Source organism: Cnephaeus nilssonii (genome assembly GCF_951640355.1).
Source record: "Cnephaeus nilssonii genome assembly, chromosome: 3".
Taxonomy (NCBI): domain Eukaryota; kingdom Metazoa; phylum Chordata; class Mammalia; order Chiroptera; family Vespertilionidae; genus Cnephaeus; species Cnephaeus nilssonii.
In genome coordinates this window covers 10,763,273-10,790,422 of record NC_137074.1, presented here as the reverse complement: position 1 = coordinate 10,790,422, position 27,150 = coordinate 10,763,273, and positions in this window count along the sequence as shown.

Below are 27,150 nucleotides of genomic sequence, written 5' to 3'. Positions count from 1 at the left end.
GAGGAAAGCTTCCGAGATGGGAAAGGTGCCTTATTAGAAAGCAGAACTTCCAGAGCGAGCTGGAATTGGTCTCCTCTTTCCCCCTCCCCCCATGGAGGGCCTCAGCTTCACTGAGCCAGCTCTTCAGTCTTACTAAAGAAGTGAAAGAAATGAGTCTCCAAGAGCCATCTTCACCGTCTCTCCTCACCTGAGTTCAGAGAAAAAAGGAAGTAACATTAATTGGGAGCCTATAAGGAGCCAAAGTTTATAAATAATATTTTCATTTTACCTCAAAAGAACCCTATGATAGATAATGAAATATGCAAAGAGCATAAGTAAGTCATCTAAGATTGCTCAGCTATAAAAGAGTACAGCCTTGTGTTTTAAATTCAATTTTATTGCCTCCAAAAACTATGACCTTAACACATTCTTACTCCTCCACAATTGAAAAGTTTTTATGTTCCATTTTAAAGAGAAACAGAATCAGTAATAACTAACCTGGAAAGGAAAGCCAGAGCATAACCATTTGACGATTTGAAGGCAGTAATAACTGGTTTTTATTGAAAACTGTGTACAAGGCATTGTGCTAATCATCTTAAATGCACTGGGAACCAGAAATTAGTATTAAGAGTAGAAGATGAAAGTCTTTTTGGAGAGGAGCTAGATGCTTCCTGCAATGAGAAACCAGAAAAACATAAAGACCATCCTTCTCCCACCCTCCAAGTGGGCCCCCAAACTGTCTAGGTCCCTGGCAAAATCTCTACTTTTCTCTACCTTCTAATGCTCCTGGTATCACCAACATGTAGGTCTTGAGACCACTAAGATTTACTTTTCCTATTTCAGCTCATCCTTGGTCCTTCCATATCTTCTAATATTTCCTACTTTGCCACCATAATCTCTTATCTTGGTTTCTGTGATATTATCCTGTGTCATCTCTCTTCTCTTCCTTCTCCCTTTGATGTCTTGTTGATATAGCAACTTGGCTAGACTAAATTACATTCCCCAGAATTTCAAGTCAACACAAAAAAGTCCTTCCACCTCGTGAGACTACAAGAAGTCTGTGACCTGAAAACTGGCCCTTACCTGACTATGCTGGCACCTAGATCTTGAACCTCCAGAACTGGACACACATAATGGTGATGCCCCCTTTCCCATGGAATCCCTAGATGGTGGCTTCTGGCACAGATAAGACACCCTGGAGATTAGGATAAATTTCCCTTCAGCCTGCATTGAAAAAGGAAAATAGCTGAGGCAGAAGAAATTAAGTAACTTGACCAAGATCATACAGTTAGAAAGAAATAAGTCCACGGCAAAAATAAAGGTGAAAATAAAATTAAATGACCCGAGGAAAGCAAAAGTTTCAGAGAGAAACAGAAAATGAATAGCCAGGGGCACAAGAAGCAAACATGGAGAGTCAAGTATACCAGAGTCAAGGAAAAGCTGAAGGAGATCCTCACCACCAAAACAGTATTGTAAGAAATGTTAGAGACTTCTTTAAGAAGATATGTATATGTGAATAAGAAGGTATTGCAGAAAAAAAAAAATCCTTGCTGACAAAGGCATACACAAAAGCAGCAGTGGATCAATCAATGCTAAATCTAGTATAAAGATTAAAAGGCAAATGTAGGAAGAACATGTGTAATTATAATAGTAAATTAAGGGATACCCACAAACACACACAAAATAAGTAACAAATAATGACAAAACCATAAACATGGAGGGGGTGAGAAAAAATGGTAGTGATCTTAGAACGTATTGAAACTTAGACTTGATGTACATGAACATAGCTTGATGTATATGACTAGAGGCTCCCGCCACCGCCATTGCACTCACCAGCCGTGAGCCTGGCTTCTGGCTGAGTGGCACTCCCCCTGTGGGAACGCACTGACTACCAGGGAGCAGCTCCTGCATTGAGCATCTGCCCCCTCTTGGTCAGTGGGCATCATAGTGACCGGTTGTTCTTCCATTTGGTTGATTTGCCTATTAGGGTTTTATTATATAGGAAGCACATGGTAACAAACCAAAAGTCTACAAGAGATGTACAAGAAATAAAGAGAAAGAAATCCAAATACAACACTGAAGACAGTCATCAACCTACAAAAGAAGAGAGCAAGAGAATAAAAAAGGAACAGAGAAGAACTACAAAAGAAATCACAGAACAATAAGTAAGATGACAATAACTATATACCCATAACTAATTACTTTAAATGTAAATGGATTAAATGCTCCAATCAAAAGATGAATGAATAAAAAAGGTGTGGTACATATATATGACAAAATATTCCTTAGCCATAGAAAGAATAAAATCTTACAATTTGCAACAACATGTATAGACCTAGAGGGTATAATGCTAAATTAAATAAATCAGATAGAAAAAGACAAATACCATAAGATTTTACTTAAGTGTGAAATCTAAAACAAACAAACAAATAAATAAACAAAACAAACAAACTCAGAGATACAGAGAAGAAATGGAAGGCTGACAGGTGGGAGAGGGGTTGGAGGGCTGGGTGAAAATGGGGAAGGGATTAAGAAGTATAAATTGGCAGTTATAAAATAGTTATAGGGATTTAAATTACCATTTAGGGAGTATAATCAATAATACTATAACTATACATGCAATAAGGTAGGAGTAAGACTTATCAGATCACTTTGTAAGTAATGCTATACACCTGAGACTAATATAATATTAAATGTCAACTGTAATTGAAAAATTAATTTTTTTAAAAGTTGACACAAAAATTTAACCATTATATTCAGCAATTCTTAAAGATATCAATTTATATATTTATTTCAATATAAAAAGAGATACATGAAACATACTCTGCTAAAATATACCTCACATCTTAATTTCCTTTTTACATTTAGGAGAGGTCTTAGTTTCATGTCCAACGGGCTTATGGAATGACCACCAGTATATAAAATTTATAAAAAAAAATAATTCACTATCTGTACAATACTTACTTTTACAAATTGTCAAGATCTTGTTTTCAGTATGAAATCAGGGGAAAAAAATCCAAAATGCATGCCAATATTATAGTTATTATCCCTCGAGTATCAGACTTACTTCTTGTAAGATATATTGTAGCTTTTACATTCTGCTACCAATCACACAAATGGGAATATGAAAATATTCACTTTCTCTGGAAGCCGCCAACCTGTCTTTATCTTATCAAAAACCTTACCAAGGTTGTTTGTATTCACTCTCTCAATTTTCTTATCAATGGTTAATTGATCATCAATGGTTAATAGTTATTTGGACTTAACCTCTATTATTTCACTAAAACAACTCTTGCTAATGGTAGGTAGGTAAATTCATGGAAATATTTCAGTTTCCATCTTATGCAACTTTGCTCCCTGTCTTGGGGAAACCTAGTTGCAGATGTCAAAGACAGAGTTGGCCACACAAGGCTCAAGTTCAGCCAAGAAACGAACATGAAAGATATCATTCTGTCAGTTATCTCCATGTAGGTAGTAACTGAAGCTGCAATTATGGATGAAATTACCCAGTCAGTAAGTATGGGGTGTGAAAAAAGAGGGCTTCTGACAAAGTTGTAATGTCAACACTTAACTTCTCAAAAGGACAGGGAAGTTAATAGGGAACTACTGCAGTGTGGCATTTTAGAAGGGAAAAGGTGTTTCAAACATGTGGTTGGTCAACATTTTTGAAAGCTGATGAAATGTCAAGAAATATGAAACCTTAAATATTTGCATTGGAAGGCCATCTGGAGTACTAGTAGAGGGAGAAGACAAATTGGAAGAAGTTGAGGAATAATTAAAAATCTACAACTGTTAATTCCTTTGCACTGCACCAAAGATGACTGATTTGCTATTCCTGGCTTTTCTCAATATGGCCCCATTCTATATTTAACTTTATTTTGTATTTCATTCCATTTGGACTTTCAAAATGTATGCTGTAATGAAAATGACTATTCTCTTATTTAACTCACTCAATTCACCATTTTACTAAATCATCCATAACTGTTTATTGAGTTCTAACTATGTGTTAGTACTGGGCAAGCACTGAAAACTCAGCAATGAGCAGTGATGAAGTCCTTACCATGCAGAGTAAATTTATATAGCCAAACTGCAACAGTAGAGATTGTTATAACAGACTAGCTGAAGGAACAACCAACCATACAATCTCAGTGCTTTACAACAGTAAAGCAACATTTATTTATAGTCTAAGCTACATGTAGGCTGAGGCCAGCTATAACCCTTATCCATATATTTCCATTCCAGAACCCAGACAGAAAACAGAAACAAATGGACAGGCAAAATTCATTAGGACCTCTTGAAGATCTTCTCTAAAATGCAGTATACATAATGTCCACTCATATATCATTGGCCAAACCACATCACATGGCCAGGATCAATGTCAATAGGACAGGGAATATATGGCACTTCTATAATGAACACCTTGAACTCTATGGCAATGAGCAGCAATATACAGTATAATCCCCTTACAGAAAAGAAAGAATGGGTAACTGTCTGCAAAAGAACAATCTAGTACAAGAATTAACTCATATATTTTGTCTACAAAATCACCCTATAAATATCTAAGAAAAGCTGGCTCAACTTTTAAATATCAACAAAAATGCTATCATAGTTCTACTGATACTTTTTTAAAAATATATTTTTTATTGTTTATAGAATTATAGATATCTCCCATTTTCTACCCCCTAACCCCCTCCTCTCAGCCGCTACTCACCCACCCCCAGGTCTTTACCATCCTATTGCCCATGTCCATGGGCTATGCCTATCTATACTAATAAAAGAGAAACATGCAAATTGACCATACCTCTGCTATACCCACCAGCCAATCAGGGTGAGTATGCAAATTAACTCAACAAAGATGGCGGCGGCCACAGAGCTGAAGCAAGCAGGAAGCTTGGGTTGCCCCTGGCGATGGAGGAAGCCAAGCTTCCCACCCGCCCTGGCCGGCCCTGGCCTCTGCTCAAGGCTACAGAGTTTCAATTATAGAAGATAAATAAATCCCAGATACCTGCTTCTAGCCAGCCCTGGCCTCCACTCAAGGAGGCACTGAAAAAATTAAAAATAAATAAACAGGAGGGGCTGGGAGTCATCAGCCTCTCACCCAGGCTGGCCAGGCACCCCAGCGGGGACCCCCACCCTGAAGGGGGTGTGGCCAGCTTGAAAACAGCCTTCAGCCCCTCACCCAGGCTGGCCACGCTCCCCCAGCAGTGACCCTCACCCCATGGGGGAGTGGCTGGCTTGCAAACGACCACAGGCCCCTCGCCCAGGCCCCCCCACGCCCCAGGGGAACCCCTACCCTGATCAGGAGACCCTTCAGGGCAAACCAGCCGGCCCCCACCCGTGCACCAGACCTCTATATATACTAATAAAAGGGTAATATGCTAATTAGACTGGGCGACCTTCCAGGAGACCTTCTAGACTTTCTTCTGGACAAAGCCATGGTGGCGGGACCGAGGTAGAGGCAGTTAGAGGCCAAGAGGGACAGGCAGTTGTGGGTGATCAGGCCAGGAAGGGATGGCAGTTGTGAGTGATCAGGCTGGTGGAGAGCGGGGCCGTTTGGGGTAAGCAGACCAGCAGGGGGGGCCAGTTGGGGGCAAGCAGGATGTCAGTGGGGGTCAGTTGGAGGTGATCAGGACAGCGGGCAGGGCAGTTTGGAGGGAGAAGGCCAGCAGGGGGGCAGTTGGGGATTATCAGGCTGGTGGGGGGGCATTTGGGGACAAACAGGCTGGCAGGCAGAGCGGTTAGGGGCAAACAGGCAGGCAGGCAGGCAAGTGAGCGGTTAGGAACCAGCAATCCCGGATTGAGAGAGTGATGTCTGACTGACGGGTTAGGCCTGATACCTGTAAACCGGCAGTAGGACATCCTTCGAGGGGTCCCAGATTGGAGAGGGTGCAGGCTGGGCTGAGGGACACCCCCCCTTTCCGTGCACTAATTTTGTGCACTGGGCCACTAGTTGTATCTAATAAAAGAGTAATATGCAAATTGACCATCACTCCAACACAAAAGATGGCCGCCCCCATGTGGTCAAAGATGGCAGCACCCATGTGGACACAAGATGGCCGCCACAGATGGCCAGCAGGGGAGGGCAGTTGTGAGTGATCAGGCAGCAGGGGAGGGCAGTTGGAGGGACCAGGTCTGCAAGGGAGGGCAGTTGGGGGCTATCAGGCCTACAAGGGAGGGCAGTTGGGGGGGACCAGGCCTGCAGGGGAGGGAAGTTGGGGGTGACCATGCCTGCAGGGGAGGACAGTTAGGGGCAACCAGGCTGGCAAGGGAGGGTAGTTTGGGGTTACTGGGCCAGCAGTGGAGGGTAGTTAAGGGTAGTTACTGGTCAGCAGGAGAGCAGTTAGGCATTGATCAGGCTGGCAGGGGAGTGGTTAGAAGGTGATCAGGCTAGTAGGCAGAAGCGGTTAGGGGCAATCAGCCAGGCAGGCAGGCAAGTGGTTGGGAGCCAGCAGTCCTGGATTGTAAGAGGGATCCCAGATTGGAGAGGGTGCAGGCTGGGCTGAGTGACACACCCCTGTGCACAAATTTTGTGCACCAGGCCTCTAGTAAGTATATAAATTCTTTGGCTTATTTCTTCTTGGCCCCCCAACCCCACATTGAGGTATGTCAGTCTGTTCCATGCCTCCCTGCTTCGGGTCTTATTTTGTTGGTCAATTCCTTTTGTTCATTAGATTCCACTAATAAGAGATCATATGATGTTTGTCTTTCTCAGTTTGGCTTATTTCACTTAGTATAATATTTTCCAGGTCCATCCATGTTGTCCCAAAAGGTAAGAGATCCCTCTATTTTATAGTTGCATATTATAGTTGCACTAGAGGCCCTGTGCACAAATTCGTGCATGGGTGGGGTCCCTTGGGGGAAGGGATCATGGGAGGTTGGCTGTGGGGGTGCACTGACCACCACGGAGCAACTCCTGCACTGAGCATCTGCCCCCTGGTGGTCAGTGTGTATCATAGTGACCAGTAATTTCATCTTTCAGTCCTAACAGTCGCTTAGGCTTTTATATATATATAGACTAGAGGCCCAGTGCACAAAATTCGTGCACATGGGGGGGGGGGGTCCCCTAAGCCCAACCTGCACCTTCTCCAATCCAGGACCCTTTGGGGGATGTCCAACTGCTGGTTTAGGCCCGATCACTGGGATTGGGCCTAAACCAGCAGTTGGACATCCCTCTCACAATCCTGGACCGCTGGCTCCTAACTGCTCACCTGCCTGCCTGTCTGATCGCCCCACACTGCCCTCCCTGCCAGCTTGATCACTCCTAACTGCCTCTGCCAGCCGGCCTGATCACCCCCCAATTGCCCCCCCCCCCCCACCGGCCTGCTTGCCCCCAAATGACCCCCTGCCACTGGCCTGATCGCCTCCAACTGCTCCCCTGCTGGCCTGGTAGCCCCACACAGCCTGTGTTCAGTCGTTTGGTTGTTCCTCACTACCCCCCCGCCGGCCTGGTCGCTCCATGCATCCTGCTGTTCGGTTGTCTGTCTGGTTGTTTTCATTGTGACAGCCCCTGGCTTTTTACATATTAGGATAGGGTAAATGTCCCACAACTTTTTTACCCATTCATCTACTAATGAGAACTTGGGTTGTTTCCAAATCTTAGCTATTGTAAATAACGTTGCCATGAATATAGGGGTGCATATTTTTTTTCTGATTGGAGTTTTGGGGTTTTTTTTTAGGATATATTCCCAGAAGTGGGATCACTGAATCAAACCAAAGTTCCATTTTTAATTTTTTGAAAAAAACAAAAACACTCCATATTGTTTTCCATAGTGGCTGCACCAGTCTGCATTCCCACCAGCAGTGAACTAGGGTTCCCTTTTTTCCACATCCTTGCCAGCATTTGTTGTCTGTTGATTTTTTTGATGATAGCCATTCTGACAGGTGTGAGGTGATATTTCTTTGTGGTTTTAATTTGCATTTTTCTGATGATTAGTGACTCAGTACTTTTTCATGTGTCTCTTGGCCATTTGTATGTCCTCTTTGGAGAAATGTCTATTCAGGTCTTAATAAAAAGCTTTCCAGTGCTACTGATTCTTAAAGTAACTTGAAGATGGGCATCACCATCAGACCCTTGTTTTATAATTTTATGTGATGCAAGTACTTTTATACTTTCTCAGGAATACTATGAATTATTGATATACTTTATGTTATTATTTCTACTAGAAAATTCTGTATTAGAAAAAAGTTGTACTTTTGTACAGTATACAAAATACATTCATTCATTAACTTACCAAAAATATTTACTGAGTTCCTAAAATATGCTACAATCACAACTAGAAACACACATGCATGGCAAACAAATGGTCAAAAATAAAATGCCTCATCTTTGGCCTCTTTCTCATTTCTATGCTCTAGACCTAGACTAACATTGGATCCCAGGCTCCTTCCACCAGAGTGGTTTCTAACATGATTATACCATGCCCTATAACCACAACCTATGCTCTTTTTAAAGGCATCTCATAGCCTTTAGAAAAAATTTAGACTCACTGTCACGGCATAGAGTACCCTGCAGGCTCTGGGCTTTCTTCACTCACCCTGCCTATTTCTTAGGACATTTTGCTGTCTCACAACCTATAGCCAGTCTGACCTCTCTTCAGTTCCTAAATTCTATGCTATTTGATGTCACCTCATTTTCTACCCAGAAAGCTTCCCTCCTTCATTCATTCTTCTTTGGAGAGAATCTTCCTCACCTTTTGATATAAATTAGGATTCCTATTTTATTTGTTCATACCACCCTGTATTTTTCTTCATGGTTATATAAAAATCTGTAATTATTTACATTTGCACCATCATCATCATCATCATCATCATCATCATCATTTGAATGTTTCTTTTTCCTTCTAGGCTTGGGTACTCAAAGTGTAATCTCATGGACTGGAGCCAGTGGAAAATTCTTTGTTACTAGTTTCGGGCAAGATAAGTATAAGCATTGAGAGTAAGCATGACAAAATGCTTGCAGCAATTTGAAATTGCCAGGCCATGCAGGTTTGTGAATAGTAGGATTGTTTCTATAAAAAAACAGTTAGGGTGGTGTGAGTCATACATAGTATGAGCTGCATGCTAGTCACCTGTAGTAGGACCGCATTGCAATATGTGACCTTTTAAGGTTATTTGTGTACTGTAATCTGAATATATGTAAAATTTTGAGAAAATGTAAGCTTTTGTTTTTATAATTTGTCATTTTTAGAAGCATTTACACTTCTAATTACACCTGATTTTCAAATTATATTTTAACATTATGTTATCTTGAGGCAATACAATTTGCATTATTTATCTTTACTCCTAATTTACATAAGGAAAAATAAGTTATCTTGAGCTTATTAAGAGGACATGAACCTTCTGTGAATGCTTTAGTAGTTGTACATCAAATGATGGCAATGGAAGTCATTATGAATATCAAGAGTTCATACTCATTTCACTCAATCCCTAATATATTGAGATCAGTTTTTTTAACCATACTTAATGATAATGTGCTAAAGCCACAGTATATTATCTGTGGAGATATATTTCATAATTAAGGAATGGAATCATCAAAACTTAACTGGTATTTACATAAAACATATAAATAAATATGTTCAAAACCAAAATGGTATTTGTAAAAAAGACTATTGAATTAAAAAGCTGACAGAAACAGATGTTCAGCATTTCACATATAAATATTGGTGCCATGTGGGCTTCTTGTAAAATAGCAGTTTGGGTTGCTGAGACTAAACAAAACATACAATTGCCGACACATCAGTGAAATATGGTATTAAAGATAATACCTCGATAAACCAATGTCTTTGGTAGGAGGTCAATCAAATATCACTTTCCAGTGATATTGTGTATTCAGGGACTAGGTAATAATATAGAAAATCAACCCACCAGGTAATTAAAGTCATCAAAGTGTTTTTAATTGAAAGTAGACTAATTCACTGATACTGCTAACATGGCAATTCTTTTAGCATATAGCATTTTCAACATGATGTTGATAGATGGCATTTTTTCTTCATCTTGATTTAAAATGACTAGATCTGAACTGTATAAAGCTATGAGTGGTTAACCAATGTGGTTTGGAAATCAAGCTTTGTGTAAGAGTATATTTTGATAGCACAATATTTGTGACAGAAAACATTCTGGAATAGTTTCTCAAATACGGACTTTGCACCAAAATGCAATCAACACTACTTTGTGTAACAAAAAAAGTCTTGCTCTGCATAAAACATCAGTTTCAATAAACAGGATGCTGAATAGGACATTAACATTTGTGAATTAAGTAAATGTTAATACATGGAATTTGTGATTTCTTTCTTTATCAAGCAATACTATGGAAGCTGATTATAAATTCACACTATTGCATGGAGAGGCATGATGCTTATGGAGAGGGAAGTTCTGTTGAAGACATTTGAATTACTGTATAAAAACCATAAATATTTCAGTAAGATAAGAAACCAGTTTGGTACCAACTTTTTAAAGTTGTTCAATATTTCTTATATGATACCTTGTATATTTCTAGTGTGTCAGTGAGGATGTTTCTTAATGAGATCAGCATTTGAATCCATGGACTGAATAAAGAAGGTTGTCCCCAACAATGGGGGTAGGCATCATCTAATCTACTGAGGTCCTGAATAGAACGAAAGGCCCAGAAAGGGTGAATTCACTCTCTTGAGTTGAGTTGGAATATCCATCTTCTCTTGTCCTTGGACATAAGAAATCTTCTTTCTTGGGCTTTTGGAGTTGAACTGAGACTTACATATAAGTACCACTGGGTCTCAGGCTTAAGGGCTTGGGCTAGAATAACACCAGCTCTCCTGGGCCCTCTGCTTGCTGGTGGAAGACTGGAAATTTCTCAGCCTCCATAACCATGTTAGCCAACCCTTCATAAATCTACTTCTACATACACATTTAAATTCTACTAGAGGACTGGTGTACGAAATTTGTGCACTGGGGGGTGGGGAGGGTGTCCCTCAGCCCAGCCTGCCCCCTCTCCAATCTGGGACTCCTCGTGGGATGTCTGACTGCCGGCAGTAAGGCATCCCTCTCACAATCCAGGACTGCTTACTCCTAACCACTCCCCTGCCTACTTGCCTGATTGCTCCTAACCGCTTCTGCCTGCCAGCCTGATCACCCCCTAACCACTCCCCTGCCAACCTGATTGACACCTAACTGCTCCCCTGCCAGCCTGATTGCCCCCAACTGCACTCCCCTGCTGGCCTGGTTGCCCCTAACTGCCCTCCCCTGCTGGCCTGGTCACCCCTAAATGCCCTCCCCTGCTGGTCTGATTGCCCACAACTGCCCTCCCCTGCTGGCCATCTTGTGGGGACCATCTGTGACATGAGGGCAGCCATCTTATGACTACATGGGAGTGGTCATCTTGTGACCACTTGGGGCAGCCATCTTGTGTGAGGGCATGATGGTCAATTTGCATATTACCTCTTTATTATGTAGAATTTGTTCTGTTTTTCTCAAGAGCCCTGACTACTGCAGATTTTGGTACTGAAAACAGTTTTAGAGGAGCAGAATTTTAAAAATGAGTTTTCTGAGTTCGTTTTGGGTTGTTGGAATTGATTCTCTAACTTGATTAAATTTTAAAATGCTAATGATTCTATGCCCAGTAGTAAAGATCACTTACCAGTCCATGGTGTGAACTGTTTATAGATATTACAAAATATCTACAATGGCTACCCCTAATCAACCAGGCATAAGCAGCAAGGAGCTAAGTTACCCAGTGTATGATACTTGCAAACATTTTTGGAAAGTTAAGGAAAATAATGACATTGATTTGTTTTTCTTAATGTTGCTGGACAAAGTGCTGGAACAAGAACATGAGCTCAGGGATTTGAAACCCTAGCCATACTGCTACAAAAGTGACCTAAAAGGTTCTCTGAATGCCTTGGAGGCCACCTTCATCTTAGAAATAAGTTTGTGAAGGGAGCCTCAGCATCCTTGAATAGCTCCGTATCTACTCCTTCCTGTAAGCCCAACCTTACAGTGGGAACTACAGCCCCTCAATTGGAAAAACTAAATGCAATGGGAGTAATTGGATCCAGGGTGGCAGGAGCCAAGTGGCAGTTCTCCATCACCAAAGACAAGGTGGGTGCGGTTGCACTAATGGGAAGCAGAGTCACCCCGCCATCAGAATAGTGTGACTCATGCAAAATTACAGCATGGGCTAGTTAATCGAGGTGTTCCTAGAAGTGAAATAGATAGGGAGCCGATGACATTCTCACTTGATTTGTATAAACAGAAAAGTTCTAGGTCAAGTGAACTTGACCTGAAAAAACAAAGTCACAGCTCCTTAATCAATTCCCAGAATTGAGCCAGTTTACAAACGCAGAATCATTTGAATAAAGGGGAGGCCAGGTTCCCTTCACAGAACCCATAGTCTAGTGAAGAGTGTGGTTATTAGGCAATAATTTGGAAGCAAACATGTTTGGTATAATGATAAGAGGACAATGTGCTTTAAGAAAGACTTCATGAATCTGAAGGGTAATCGAATTTAGTCAAAGACTTCATGAATCTGAAGGGTAATCGAATTTCTAGCCAAAGAGAAAGCTACAGAAAAATTTTAGAATAAAGAAATAGTAAGGTGTAGTCCAAGAAGTTAAATAAAAATATATAAAAATATTTCACTATTGCCAGATATAAATTGCAAAAGGGAAGAGAGTAAAAAGAAATGATACTGGGTAAGTATGCATGGCCAAATGATAACATGCCTATAAGTCATAGTGAGATCTGATATTTTCCTAAATAGAATGGGAAACTATTGAAGTGTTTTAAGCAAAACAGAATAATGAGCAAATTTGCATTTTCAATTCGCTGAGGCAGCAATGCATAGAATGCTTTGGCAAGAAGCAAGATTGGAAGCAGGTCTGTGAGTTGAGACTCTGTTCTAATGATTACAAAACATGATGGTGACTTTACCAGGTGGTAAGAATAGAGAAAAGTAGATGGAAATATCCACCTGAATTGACTCAACCTTTTGATTAATTAAAGTTGTCAAGTAAGGGAGACAATGCTGTCATGTGTGAGACCTAGATTTTTGGCTTAGATAATCAGGTAGATGTGTTCACATATAATGGAATGAGAAACAGAAGGAGAAATAGAATATCAGGGAGAGTGTTATTTTGGGGCAACAAGATAAATTTGAGGGATAATGTGCTAAAACTGCAATATATATTTTGGCTGATGCCGGAAACAAATCATTTTCACTAAAAGAGAGATGTTGACAGGAAGCCAGGAAGGCTGGTCAACAACTTTAATTGCTCTAACCACTCACCCTTTAGTTGAGATATTGTTAGCTGAAGCAGCTTCCACCTTGGTTTGTCCCATTAAGTTTTTGTTATTTCCTGCCTAAGGGCTACATGTATATTTCTGTTTATCTTGACTAAGATGTTTTCCTCAAAGCCTCAAATAAAAGGGATGGCAGAGCCAGAGCAGTGGTCAGTTCTCCCACTAGAGGTGGACTACCGCCTGGCCCCCCATTTCGCCAAATTGAATTTCTTCAAGTCTCCATTCATTTGTGTGCGGCCCTTCTCCAGAAACTCGAACCCTGAACCGGAACCCTGGACCACGCTGGACGTGGAAAGGGATTCCTACAGGCTATCAAGCAGAAAAATAGCGTAGTATTGTCAGCCCGTCTGAACTTTGTTAAGATTAGAGTAAGGTAACTTCACACTGGTACCAATATGCTATGTTGAGCTTTACAGGTAAAAGCAAAGTGAAAGTGGTTATTGAATTGGGTTGGGGTTTTGGCAGACTTGTTGAATTGCAAAATTCAAAGAGCCTGAGTACTTCTACAAAAGCAATTGAAAGATTGTTAGGCTGTAACACAAAGAGGAAGAAGCAGTTGGATGAAGATAACATCAAGAGAGTTAATAAAATTTAAATTCAAGGGAAGCTAAAAAAGAGTTCCAGTGGGGGTAGGTTAACAAGGAGACCTGAAAGGGAGAACATTGTATTTGAAACAGGGTATCTATGTCTCAGACTTCTGACAATCTGGGGCTCAGTATAGAACTTTGAACTAAGAGAGAAGAGACAGATGTATAGAGGGAAAGGAGGAGTGTGAGCCTTGAGTGATATCAATGCTCTCAGAACATTCTATAATGCCTTGGTAATTGGACTCATGGGCCATCTTCTCTATGAGATCACATGTCCCTTCATGTCCAAGTCTATAACGTAGTCTTCTTCCCTCGCCAAACACACACACATACACACACACACACACTTGCAGCATTGTACAAAATGAGGGCCCTATAACAAAATCCTGTGACAATAAATGAGTGAGAGTAGTGTGTGGTGATTTTCCCCAAAATTAGATTATTAAATTACTCAATAACCAGCACAGGGCAAATATTTCCAAAATGAACTCATACCCAAGAGCTCATAGAGTCTCACTGATTATCTCATGACCAGAAAAATTCCAAATCTGTTGACCCTGTGCTATCCTCTTGACTTGCTTGCTAAATCTGAGTGGTGTGCTTCTCAGAGATGAATGCTCTAGAAAGAGATTCCTATAGCAATAGCTTCATATAGGAAGGTTTAGAATCACTCAGTAAATAGCTGTAGTGCAGATGTGGGACAACTCTAAGCAGAAACATGAAATAATTTTTTTTAAATTTTTATTTTCATAGCAAATAGAACGGCGGCCTCTTCTCCCTGGGAACTGGCTTCAAAGGGTAAGCAATACCATCTACTTAGCAAATAGCCTTTCTGAAAAGCAGCTTTGAAAGTATCATGCAAACTGATTTTTAATGGTTTTGGGCAACATATTTACATTTTGAGCTTTTGAGTTTGCATTTTCCTCTTTTTTTTTAGGCTGAATCTGTCAACTGGTTGGAATTTGTAATTTATGGTTCTGCAGCAATCCAATATTCTTTGTCCTCAAGTGATCCTATTCCCATGAAAGTTTATGTTACACTGATGAAAATCATTTTGCAAGTAAGAATTATATTTTTGCATCATTTATGATATTTTTAAATGTATTGTTCCGTGTGAAATATCCCTTCATATTGTATTTTCTGAAAGGCATTTTTATAGTACAATTTTTTTTTAAATGCTGGAAAATGAATGAATGAAATGTCTAATCCTTAAATTATTTCCCACAATACTTCTTTTTTGAGTAATTAATTTTCAGCTTCAAGTGGTTGTATTTTTTCTTAAATTAGTCTCACTATCTTTATTGATTCCTTACTATTTAATGGGTATTGTGTACAATGTTAATGTTTAAAAAAGAAAAAATATATATAAACAGTCTCTAACTTAAAGTGCTTATGATCAGTCTAGTAGCAAAAGCAAACATCTAAACAGATCACTTAACTGAAACTTGGGCACATTTGGGGGGAATTATTTAGCAGCCAAAGTTCTGGTAGAATTGAAAATGTACAAACACATCCATGATTACACTCATAATCATTAAGCTGTGTTTTACTTGAGTAAGCTAAAATGCTTTACTTTTGTCGATACAGAATATTTTAATGTTTCGTTTATTTGTTTAACACACAACTGCTTCTCTATAATTTTGACTTTCCTAAGCCATGATTTGTTTTAGAACATTCCAGGGTTAAGTCAAAATGTGGCTTCAAAGTTACAATGCTAATTTAAAAGCACAGAAGCCACACATTTACCAGAAGTATAAAACTGCACCTGTCCACTTCAGCTTGAAATTATTCACATTATTTCTAGCTCCAAAGAGCTTATTCACAAGAAAATTGTCCTTTACTCACTGAGACATTGATTTTATGTTAGTGTCATTTCTCCAAAACAATCTATTTATATACAAGAAAACATGGGTGTTTTATGGAAAATTATTTGCTTGATTTGGTGAAGTGCTTTTTATATTTGCATTTCTAAGATCTTATTGAAGAAGAAAATTTGACATCCTGTTTTTTAAGTGGTTAAGGTTGCCTCACAAAGCATTGGCTTGCCCACATTTTCAGCTTGTGCATTTTGGCCCCTCTGGGCAGCCAGAGGACCAGATATTCTCCGGGTCCACTCTGGTTACTATAAAGATGGGGCAGTCTTTCCCCGTTAGCCAGGCAGAGCATGAGAGTTTCCCCAGTTTATAGTGGTGGTAGAGCAAGTCTAGATGTGGGAAGCCCAAGAGTTATCATTATGCCTATCCTATAAGAAACAGGCAAGGACCTGAATCTGGGAAAAGGGTGGGTAGATGAACTGATGGGACTGAGAGTCTCTCTTGTGGTGGAAAAACCAGGTGTATCACCACTTTTATTGTTTTTTATAATCTCAATACTCCTCCTTACAGGTAACTAGTGATTTTGTTCTTCAGCTGTTTGCACTGAGCCTACAGATAAGGAAGCTTCTTAAACATTAGCTACTGTTCCAAAACACTAGCTCTAATGATCAGTGGAGGCTAATTGATGTCAAATATAATCTCCCAGAACTCATCAGAGAGTAAATTTATCCTTGCCCCACAAAGTTTAATGCAGATACTCAACCCTCAGCAGTGCGCTTCCCAGCTTCAAGGGTCAACAAGCCTTCAATCTGGTATCGCCTGCTACAGCCAAATGTTGCAAAGTGCTGAGGACTCTTGAAGTTCCCTGGTGACACACTGAATGTGGACATCAAACAAGAGAACAAGGTGCTTTAACAAAATGATCTACGTTATTTTCACCCGCATTTCATCAGTCAGAACTTCTCCCGCTCCTCTCTTCTCCAACTCTGGAATACAAATCACTTTTAGTGAGTAGTTAATTCTCTGTCACACTACTGGTCTTCCTCAGAGGGAAGGGGATGTCTAAGGAGGAACCTCCAGGAAGGATAGTAGCAAAAAGACATCACGAGTCCCTGTGTTATGATAGTGTGCTGTCTACACATCAGGGTGCACTGTGCTTAGAGGTACATAATACTCTTGTGCAAGGTTTTAACTTCCTTGAATTTATGGGGGTTGCATTCATTGGTCACTGTAAATCGATATTCTGTGGCTTTAAATTCAACCCATGTTGAATGTTGTCAGGGAAACAATAACAGTAAGAAATGTGTCAAATTCCTCCTCTCAGCCCATTCCCCCAAAGGCAAATTAGTCTAGTGGGGCTTCCTTAATAGTAATCAAACTGGCAAACATCCAACTTTCATTTATTAAACTGAAAAAAAAATTTCTCTAGAAAAAGAAGAAAACCCTCAAAACTGGCAATGAATGTAACATAATAGGTTTTTTTTATTTATTTATAAAAAACATGTCTTATGATTTGTAGTTAGTGCTTAGCACATAATAAGTATTCAATCAATACTGTGAATATCTGCTAAAGAGTGCTTTTCTGGCGAGGTATAAATAATATTTTGCTCATGTGACCTGAAAGCTCATAGAAAACTTTCCCACAGAATGGAAATAATTTGTGAGGCTGCTGCTTGCACTGGCAATGTAAATATTCAAAGCCAAATACGTGCTGTTCACTTCACTCTGATGTAAATTACTGTACTTTCTGCTGTGTAGCTTAATTTTGCCTTCTGGGACTGATCTCAAATATACCGTTTCCTTCCTAAAATGCACTGTTGGTAGGCCTTCCTGATCTTGTGGGTTTTTTACTATAACATCTATACAAATGGATAGAAAACACAAACACAAATAATAATAAAGCTATTATGTAAGCAGCAGAAGGCTCTGGTGTATTTATTTCTAAGATAAAATTTAGACAAGCTCACAACTTTTTTTAGATGTTTCCTATCCTACTACAGATTAAATCATTGTAGGACAGTTGAGATTGGTTCTTAATATGGGCAGTTGTGGTCACATGGTCATTTGATGTCCCGTGGTTAATTACTCTGTTTCTACCTGAGCCCAGTTACAAACTGGGGCCTATTTTCTGTGTGTTTGTTTGTTTTTTAAAATGTATTTTTATTGATTTCAGAGAGGAAGGAAGAGTACGGGAGAGATAGAAACATCAATGATAAGAGAGAATCATTGATTGGCTGCCTCCTACACGCCCCCTACTGGGGATCGAGCCCGCAACTTGGTCATGTGCCCTTGACTGGAATGGAACCAAGGACCCTTCAGTCTGCAGTCCAACACTCTATCCACTGACCAAACCAGCTAGGACTCTCAGAGGTGTTTTTACACAAATCGTTTATCTATTGATAGAATAATGCTGCACAATAAAACTCACTGCAAAGCATTAATTATTACTTATGAGTCTTGGGTCAGTTAGGAATGAACTACACCCACATATCTGCAATTAGCTGCAGGTTGGGAAAGCAGTTTTGCTAATCTTGATTGGGCTAGATCACATGCTTGGAGGTTGTTTGGCTGCAAGCTGGTCTAGGATGGCATTGGTTAGAGCAAGGTCTAGCATAGCATTGCCACTAGGCTTCTTATTCTCCAGCATGCCAGTCTGGACTCCCCCCTCCCCCCATTACTTCTTTTTATTTTATATATTTAAAAAAAATTGTTTTTCACATAGCATACAAAGAGTTTCAAAAGAGTGAGCAGAATTATGTAAGGCCTCTTAATATTGAAACTGGCACAATATTATGTCTGCTGCATTCTTGGACACAGCAAGTCATAAGGCCAGCACATCTTCAAGGCTTGTTAAATAAAGCCCACCATTTAATGGGAGGAATTTTGAAAAGTCTCATACCAGGAGGTGAATAACTGGGGATATTTTACAATTAATCGACCACAATATGGAACTAAGACTTCCTCTAGGCATTCCCCACTCCCTATATATTTCATAGCTTGTTTAATCTCTAAAGTTTTGAACTCCCACATAAAACATTTACTAATATTTAGGGTTTCTGAATTTATTTCCCACTTGTCCAAACCAAAACAAAATAAAAATATTTAAGGCTGTTCAAAAAAATATAATAAATTCTTGCAAGCTTGAACAATCTAGACCATAATATAAAACCCACTTCTTTATTTCCCGTGTTAATGCCACTTGATTGCTGACCACCAAAATAAACACTGGCACAACTGCAGGATTTTCAATTCCTTCCAATAGAAACCGGAGGTAGCAGAAATAGAACCGGGGGCTGCAAGGTCAGCTCGTGACATGTGCTTAGGATGCTGCTCAGCCGCGTGTCCCCACTGATTTATACTTGTCACATACTAAGGGCTCCGCTCAGCTGCACTGCGGCGCCAACTTTCTTTCATTAGAAGCTTTATATTAAAGTGATTTGTGTGATGGAGGAAAAAATGAATTGCAGGAAGTTAAAAATTCACAGTAATCTTGGTGTAATTTTGGAAACTAATAGGAAGAAAATAGCAGAAAAGACTTTGCCATTTCACTTCTAAATATGTTATATAAGATAATCTAACCCCAAAGCTACCCAATGTGCTTACAAAATAATGTGTGCGTCAGCGTGTAAAAATTAATCATTTTTACTTGTAAACAGATGCCATGAGGTAGAATATCTCCAAGGTCATCTATGGCCCCGAGGCTGAGGATGTTGATTAGCAACTATTTGTCTTGTCTATTTGTGTATTTTTTTTTCAGTTTATTTAATACACTTCAGTACTTTTATATTGTTGTTAATGACAACTAATTTTTTGGGCATTGACATCTTTCAACTTAACAATCTTAAGCTTATCTTTGTGAATGGCAGCTGTTTAACATTCTTGGGATTTCAGTTTATGAAGATCAATATTAAGAACCAATCCCAACTGACCTACAATTATTTAATCTGTAGTAGAATAGGAGACACCTAAAAAAGTTGTGGGTTTAATTGCTTCAATTTTATTTTAAAAGTAAATACACCAGCCCAGCCGGTGTGGTTCAGTGGTTGAGCATCGATGTACTAGTATGAATCAGAAGGTCAGAGTTTGATTCCTGGTCAGGGCACATGCCCAGGTTGCATGCTTGATCCTGGTGTGGTGCGTACAGGAGGCAGCCTGTCAATGATTCTCTCTCGTCATTGATATTTATCTCTCTCTCTCTCTCCCTCCCTCTCTCTTCCTCTGGGAAGTCAATAAAAATATATTTTAAAAAAGTAAATACATTAGAGTCTTCTGCTGCTTAAATAATAGCTTTATTATTAGTAGAGTTTGTGTTTTTTTATCCATTTATATAGATGCATATAATGAAGTTTAAAGGTTGTAATGTCTTCGTGCGCCCCCTGTTGGGGCTGAGTATTTCTTACCAGAGTGAAATTGATTGTGAAGACATGTTTGAGGAAAAAAAGCATAGGGAAGCAAGTTCTTAACTGCCTTTTTTTAAGGGTTAGCATGCATTATGAACTAACTTGAATCAATCCAACATTTCTAAGGGTTATTATTTGAGTGCAGATACTAAGCATTGACTTGGGGTCACCTGATTATAAGATCATATAGAAATTTAGATTAATTAGTGAATGATGATAGGTGCATAACAGAGCTCTACAGTTCAGAATTTACCATAAAATATTCCAATAGAAAAAAAACTTGCCATGATCTGTGATTTTATCCACACTCATACCACACGATAATAATGCAATTTCTCATTATAAGCAATTCTTTCTATTCAGCAGTATTTTCACCTTTATTACCTGACTTGTCTGACATAATATGGCAAGATTGTTTAAGGTTATTTTCCTTAATAGATGGGGAAACTGAGGCATGGGTTGTGCTGAACTCAGCCCCACATTGGGCGCCACTTGGGCCGCGCCAGCACAGCCAAGGGTTCGGCGAGCCTGAGCAGGGGCGAAGAAGGATGGAGAAATGATAGACAAAGAGAAAAAGCTGGGTCTAGGTGGATCTTCTGTGCCTGGCTGAGGACACAGAACAGATCCAGACTGCAAAGCTGAGGCTTTATTTATAATCAGGGACAAACAAGGTAATCTACAATGTTGTTGTAAGTTTCACTTGTTTTGGCAGCACTTGCTGCCCCTCCCACAGCCCACTAGCTACCCAGGAAAGATCTAGGGAGCAATTACAAGATCAAGCTTAATTATGCTTAGAGGACTGTGCCCTCCAAGCTGGGACTTGTTTGCGACTTTGTCAGCAGGTCAGTCCGAGGCTTAACCCTATAACCACTTCCTACATGGGTTATTTTAAAACTCCATAAGTGATATTCAAGGTTTGTTAAGATTCTAGCACAATTTGTTTGGGGTGGGGGAGAGAGAAAGAGAGTGAGAGACTATTATTCTAGTCATAAAGAGACAGAAAATAAACAGATAAATGCATCAATAAGATATTTTGAAGTAGTGGTAGGCCATATGAAAAATAAAAGATAAAAGAGCAATATAATTTAAAAGTAAGCATTGTAGCCGAAACCGGTTTGGCTCAGTGGATAGAGCGTCGGCCTGCGGACTCAAGGGTCCCAGGTTCGATTCCGGTCAAGGGCATGTACCTTGGTTGCGGGCACATCCCCAGTAGGGGGTGTGCAAGAGGCAGCTGATCGATGTTTCTCTCTCATCGATGTTTCTAACTCTCTATCCCTCTCTCTTCCTCTCTGTAAAAAAATCTATAAAATATATTTTTTTAAAAAAGAAACTGAATCAAAAAAAAATTAAAAGTAAGCATTGTAGTTTCTTCAAACTGTGTGATTAGAGCAGATTATAATTTAAACTGAAACTTAATGTCAAGATGGTAGCAATCGTATGGAGATCACTAAAAGAAGACCACCCCATGCAAAAACCCTTAAGTAGAAGCAAACCTGGTGTGTTTGCAAACCTAGATAGAAAGCCAATGTGGTTGTAGGGAGCAAAGTGTAATTGGCATAGCATGCAATTAGAGAGTTATGCAGGAACCAGGTCCTATCAGACTATGGTCGTTATAAAAGGTATACATTATAAGTGAAATGGGAAACTATGGAAAGGTTTTAGACAAGGGTATATCATGATCCAGTTTGAATATTTGGAAAGCCATGCTGTTTGCTTCTGGACAAAAGGATTTGAGAGCAGGAAGTCCAGTAAGAATATATGGTAGTTGTCTATGTGCACAGTATGGAGACTTGGAGTACAGCAAGGGCAGCAGAGAGTAGTACAAGACAGCAGGTAGATTTAGTAACAGTACTTATAGATGTGTCTATAGATTAAAAGGGAGAATGAAGGATAAGGAGAAATGAAGAATGATTTCTAAGATTTTTGGATAAACACCTGGGCAGTTGATGATATCATTTATCATGATTGGGAAATGGATGAGGAGTCAATATGGTAAGGCTGACATACTTATTAGAACTAAGCAAAATGTCACATAGGTAGTGATGCATACTTCTGAAGTTCAGAGAGAAGGAGCAGATTGTTATTATCACTGTGGGTCTCCTTGGTATATTGCTTTTAAAAGCATGAGACTAGATGAGATCCAGAGAGAGAGTGTGTACTTAGAGAAGGAAGCACATCAGCATTTCGAGTTTTAACAGAAATACTTTTGGATGTAAAATAATGATTATTGTGTTTTTTCACATTTAATCAGTAGCTGTAATCCTAGTGATTTGCAGTATAACTATTTCACATTCTGCATACATTCTGAATTATTAGGCTTTTAACATTTTTTATTAGATGCCCTGCTTTCAACTTTATTTATCTACTTTTCCATGGCAATGACAATTTTCTTGGCCATGGATGGCAAAACTAGTTTAATTCGTACTAAGATGATGCTTGGCATCAATTTTTTTAATTTTTTAGATGATAGTATTCATTGATTATACATTTTTTCCCAATAGGAAAATCCAGGTATGGTTGCAAAATAAGATAAATACTCTTTCTCCAGTGGTCCAGCAAAACATCCCATTCATTTGTATCTCAGAATCCTGGCACAAAATACTGAGGTTGAAATCAGTCAAGGTTAATAATTTTAGAATGCTTATTTCTTTTCTATTTTCTTAAGCTCTTGCTATATAGTGAAATTACCTCTTAGCAACAGAATGTTCTCCATAGCCAGAGAACCAACCTATCTAGCTAAGCAAATATTTCTGTCATCAATTACCATTTTGAGATGTATTAGAAAACATTCTTTGAAGTAATCCTTCTTCAAATCCCATTTCAAACTGGATTTATGTAACGGGCAAGTGTGTAAACATCTTGTAGAATTAAATGGATGAAGAGGAAAATGAGTTTTGTCATGCATACAATTTTTATCTTTAAAGGAATGTCTAAGGGGAATTCCTCCTCAAAATGCCAGTACATCCAGATGGAGGATTGTTAAACCACATAATTCCTAACTCATGGCAGGCAAGGGGCTGAGGATTTGTGAGAAGGAAGTTTAAATGAAGAAGAGAATTGAAACAGCCTACTGGATACAGAAATGTGATATTGATTCACCAAGTTTTACCTATACTTTCTATTCCATCTTTCCATTTCACATTGCCCAAAATCTGCCTATCAATCTATGTCAGAAGGGCTATGTCTTAACACTAATTTAAATTCTATTAAGCAACTTGATAGTTGTTCAGCATTGTTTTGAATGAAGAATAAATATAATTATGCATTAAGTAGAAATTACTTCCAATATTATGTACACAACATATTCATATTATCAAGACTAAGAATAATAATAATTCAAACATTCATACCTTTTCAAAGTTTCATTGATAGAAAAAATGACATCCTGACTTTTTCAAAGTTATAACTGCATCTATAAAGAAATGTATGCACACTTATAAAAAGTGAGCAGATTACTTAATCCAATTACTTAAAATACTTCTGTTTACTCAAGTAATGATGTTCTTGAAGTAGATGGTATAAAAATAAATTTATAGCATTTTTTGGTGTAAAACATAATTAAACATATTAAGACATAATCTACTTGTCCCTCTCATTATCACACATTGCCTGGTATATAGTAGGGACTCAACAACTGATTTCTAGGAATTACCTTTAATTAAACTTAGAACTTTAAATGCATGAATATGAAAGCGCATGTCTCAGATTTAGATGTAATATATGTATTACTTGGCAGCCTTTTGAGAAATCCAGAGGTGCGAGTAGGGGTTGGAGGCACTACTCTGTTTCTCTGTCAGATCTATTTTACATCGAGCTTACCTAACATTGAACTCAGATTCCTAGGGAATATAATATAAAAGATGTTTTAGAGATATGCATCCCTTAGCCAACTTTAAGTCTTAGAAGGAAACCTCAAGATTCCCTCATTTTTTATTGCTTTCTTCATATCTCTATTCCTTCATTTCTCCATTTTTCCTTCCTTGTTATGAACATTTGTGAAATTTTGAATATGAACACATTAGTAGATGATTTCATAAAATATTTGTTAATTTATTTGTGGGGATAATGTAGTTGTGTAGAAGAATGTCATTCTTAGGAGATGCATGCTAAAGTTATTAAAAATTATAGCATGATGATGATTAGAATATATTTTCCAATAATTTCAAAAATATACATACACATAAAATATACTTGTGAAAATGTTAACACATTTTAAATCTAGAGGAATCTGTGAGTTTTTCTTATAAGTTTCTTTCCATTCTTCTGCATGTTTGAAAATTTTTATTATGAGAATTGGGGGAAAATGCAGACCCTATGATGGTCAATTTATTTTATTTCTTTATTATTTTTTTGTTGTTAATTTAGCTAGGTTACAGTCCAGTTATTTAACCTATACAATAATCTAAGTTTCCTATGAAGATATTTTGAGGGTATGATTACTATTCATTATCCACTTACTTTAAGTAAAGGAGATTACCCCCAGATAATTTGGGCGGACCTATTCTATCTGAAAGGCTTCATGGTAGCAGAACTGAGATTTTCCCCGAAAAAGAAATTCTGTTTGTAACTGAAGCTTCAGGTTCTGCCCTAAAGTTCCAGACTGCACTTCCTGAAGGCCTGCCCTACAGACTGTAAACGTGCCTTGCCAGACACCAAAGTCAACTAAGCTAATTACTTGGAATGAATACTGTAAGATGTAGGTTATCCTGGTTCTGGTCCTCTAGTTGAACCTTGACTGACACAGACTCTTTCTGCCAGTTGTGGAAACACGTAAGTAAAAATAAATAAATTACAATACAGTGAGCTAAATGTTATATCAATTAGAGGTTATCACAGATTCCTATGTCAAGCCATATGAAGGGCACTTAGCTCAGATTGGGGCAATTTCAGAAAAGGTTGTATAACTGGTTACCTCCAGGAGAAATAGATGTATTATTAAAGATCGGAAAACCGTGCCATAAATGATAAAAGAGTAAAGGAAGTTATTTTCAACTAAGTTCCTTAACGTAAGAAGTTTAGCTATAGGCGTTAATTGCAAAGACTGCAAACAATTTGAAGAAGGTTGGGTGACTTTCATTGAATACCATTTTTCAATGGATTTTTCTATTAGTCACAAGATGTGAGTTATGGGTAGGAAGTTCTTAGCATTTTTGTGAGATAATATGACTCCTAATTTATGTGTTTTATAAATAGATTTACTGTTCAATTAAAGGTAAATGCAGAGAAACTTAAGGTTTGCATTGCTGACTACTTGTCAAATAAGATTATTTTTTTCAAAATTTTAGCACAAATTAAATTTTCTTAGCATGACAGATAATCTCTTCAATTCACTCTACTAATTTAAAAGTCCACAGAGATTGTTGATTTACAAGTAAAATGAAGTTGCCTACAGCCTTAAAATAAAATCACTGGCAATGACTAATTTAGACTCCCAGCTTTCTCAATTTATTACAAAGTTGACAAAACAGAAAGGCTGGAAAGGCATCCTGGAGGTGTAGAAGGTGTGGGAGATGAATGAGATAAAAAGTCAGAGACTTCTATTTTCACCCCGAAGAGTAGCATCATCAGCTTCTTTCACGTTTTAAATAAATGATTTAACTTTTGGCTTGATTCGTTTTTGTTTATCTAAATCATGTATCTTCTTATTTCTGTTTGTGTCCATTTATGTTTCAATAGATGGCCTTCTACTTTGTGTTGTAAAACAATTCTTACTGTGAATATATATTTTTTTCAAAATTTATTTTCTTGGGACAAGACATTTCAAGATCCATTTAATTAAATTTTTAATCAAAGCATGGTTAGTTTGCTTCCATGATCCAGACATGAGCTGTGTTTATGGAGGAAGCCTAAACATTCAGCAGCCTTTCAGTCTAAGAACTAAGTGAAAATGGAGAGAACAATTTATTGGCAAAAAGTTTGTTTTGTCTAACCTATATGCAAAATAACCCACAATGTTGTTTCTATTCACCCATTGTTCAATCACAGGAAACTTTCATGGGAACCTGAAGCAAAAATTGCTGAAATATATATTTGGAAAAATCAACCCTACATGAATATGGAATGCCAAGAGAAATAAAAACAGTTGTATGAATACCTTCTACACGCAGAGCAATTTCTAAAGAGAAGGCAATGAAGAAAAGTTGTAAATGGGAGAAGTACAAGTGAAGCAGGAGGACAGATTTAGCAGTCTGGGTTCAGTTCCCTGGAACGTCACATCTCAAATTGATTTTGGAGCTCTGTTGAAGCTTAGAGGTTGGCTAAATCCACCCTGCTTTTACAATGTCAATGCTTAGCAAAGGCATTTTTTAAGACAACACATAGAACCTGCAAGACAGAATGGTACATTAGAAATGTCGCCAAACTGAGTGGATACTTGACTTAATAGCTTGCGCTTTTAAATAAACAGCAACGACATTTTTTTAAAGTTTTTTTTAAAAGAAACATCATAAAAATCTTTTTCATAAGAACTATGATGCATTCCCTTTTTTGGAGGGAATTTTCTTGGGTAAAACCCACAACAATAAACATTTTTTTTTGAGGAAAACCCTTTCTCATATTTCCTGCTTAGTTTTCAAAATAAAAGTTAAACCACGATTTTATTTTATTTTTTACATCTTATGGAACCCAATGCATATTTAGTTTTTGGAAGCAATATAAAGAACCAGGGGTCCCAATTCTTTTTATCCCCTGACATTTCCTTGTCCCAACGATGGTCAGAGAGGCACGTTCAACGAGGTGCAGATGATTACTTTATCTATAGAGTGGCCCTATGGGTGTGAGGCAAGAGGAGTAATTGTTGAAGTCCTGAACTGGCCTGGGTCCCCACCCTTGTGATTAACTCAAACAAGAAGGGATGTGGCAATAGCAGATCCTGGAAAACTCAAACTTGAGATAGAAACTGTGTTCTTGTTTTTCTCAACAGATTACACTAGAACGGTGCCAAATAATCCTGCAATTTGGTAAGGGAGACCAGGAAGGCAGAGTAGGAAACAATGGAAAAAAAGGAGAAAAAGCTACATTTCTCACATCCTTTTTTTTTTTTGTAATTTAGGGTAGTCTTAGAGTGTCATCAAAGATTTGTGATTTTTTGTTAAGGTG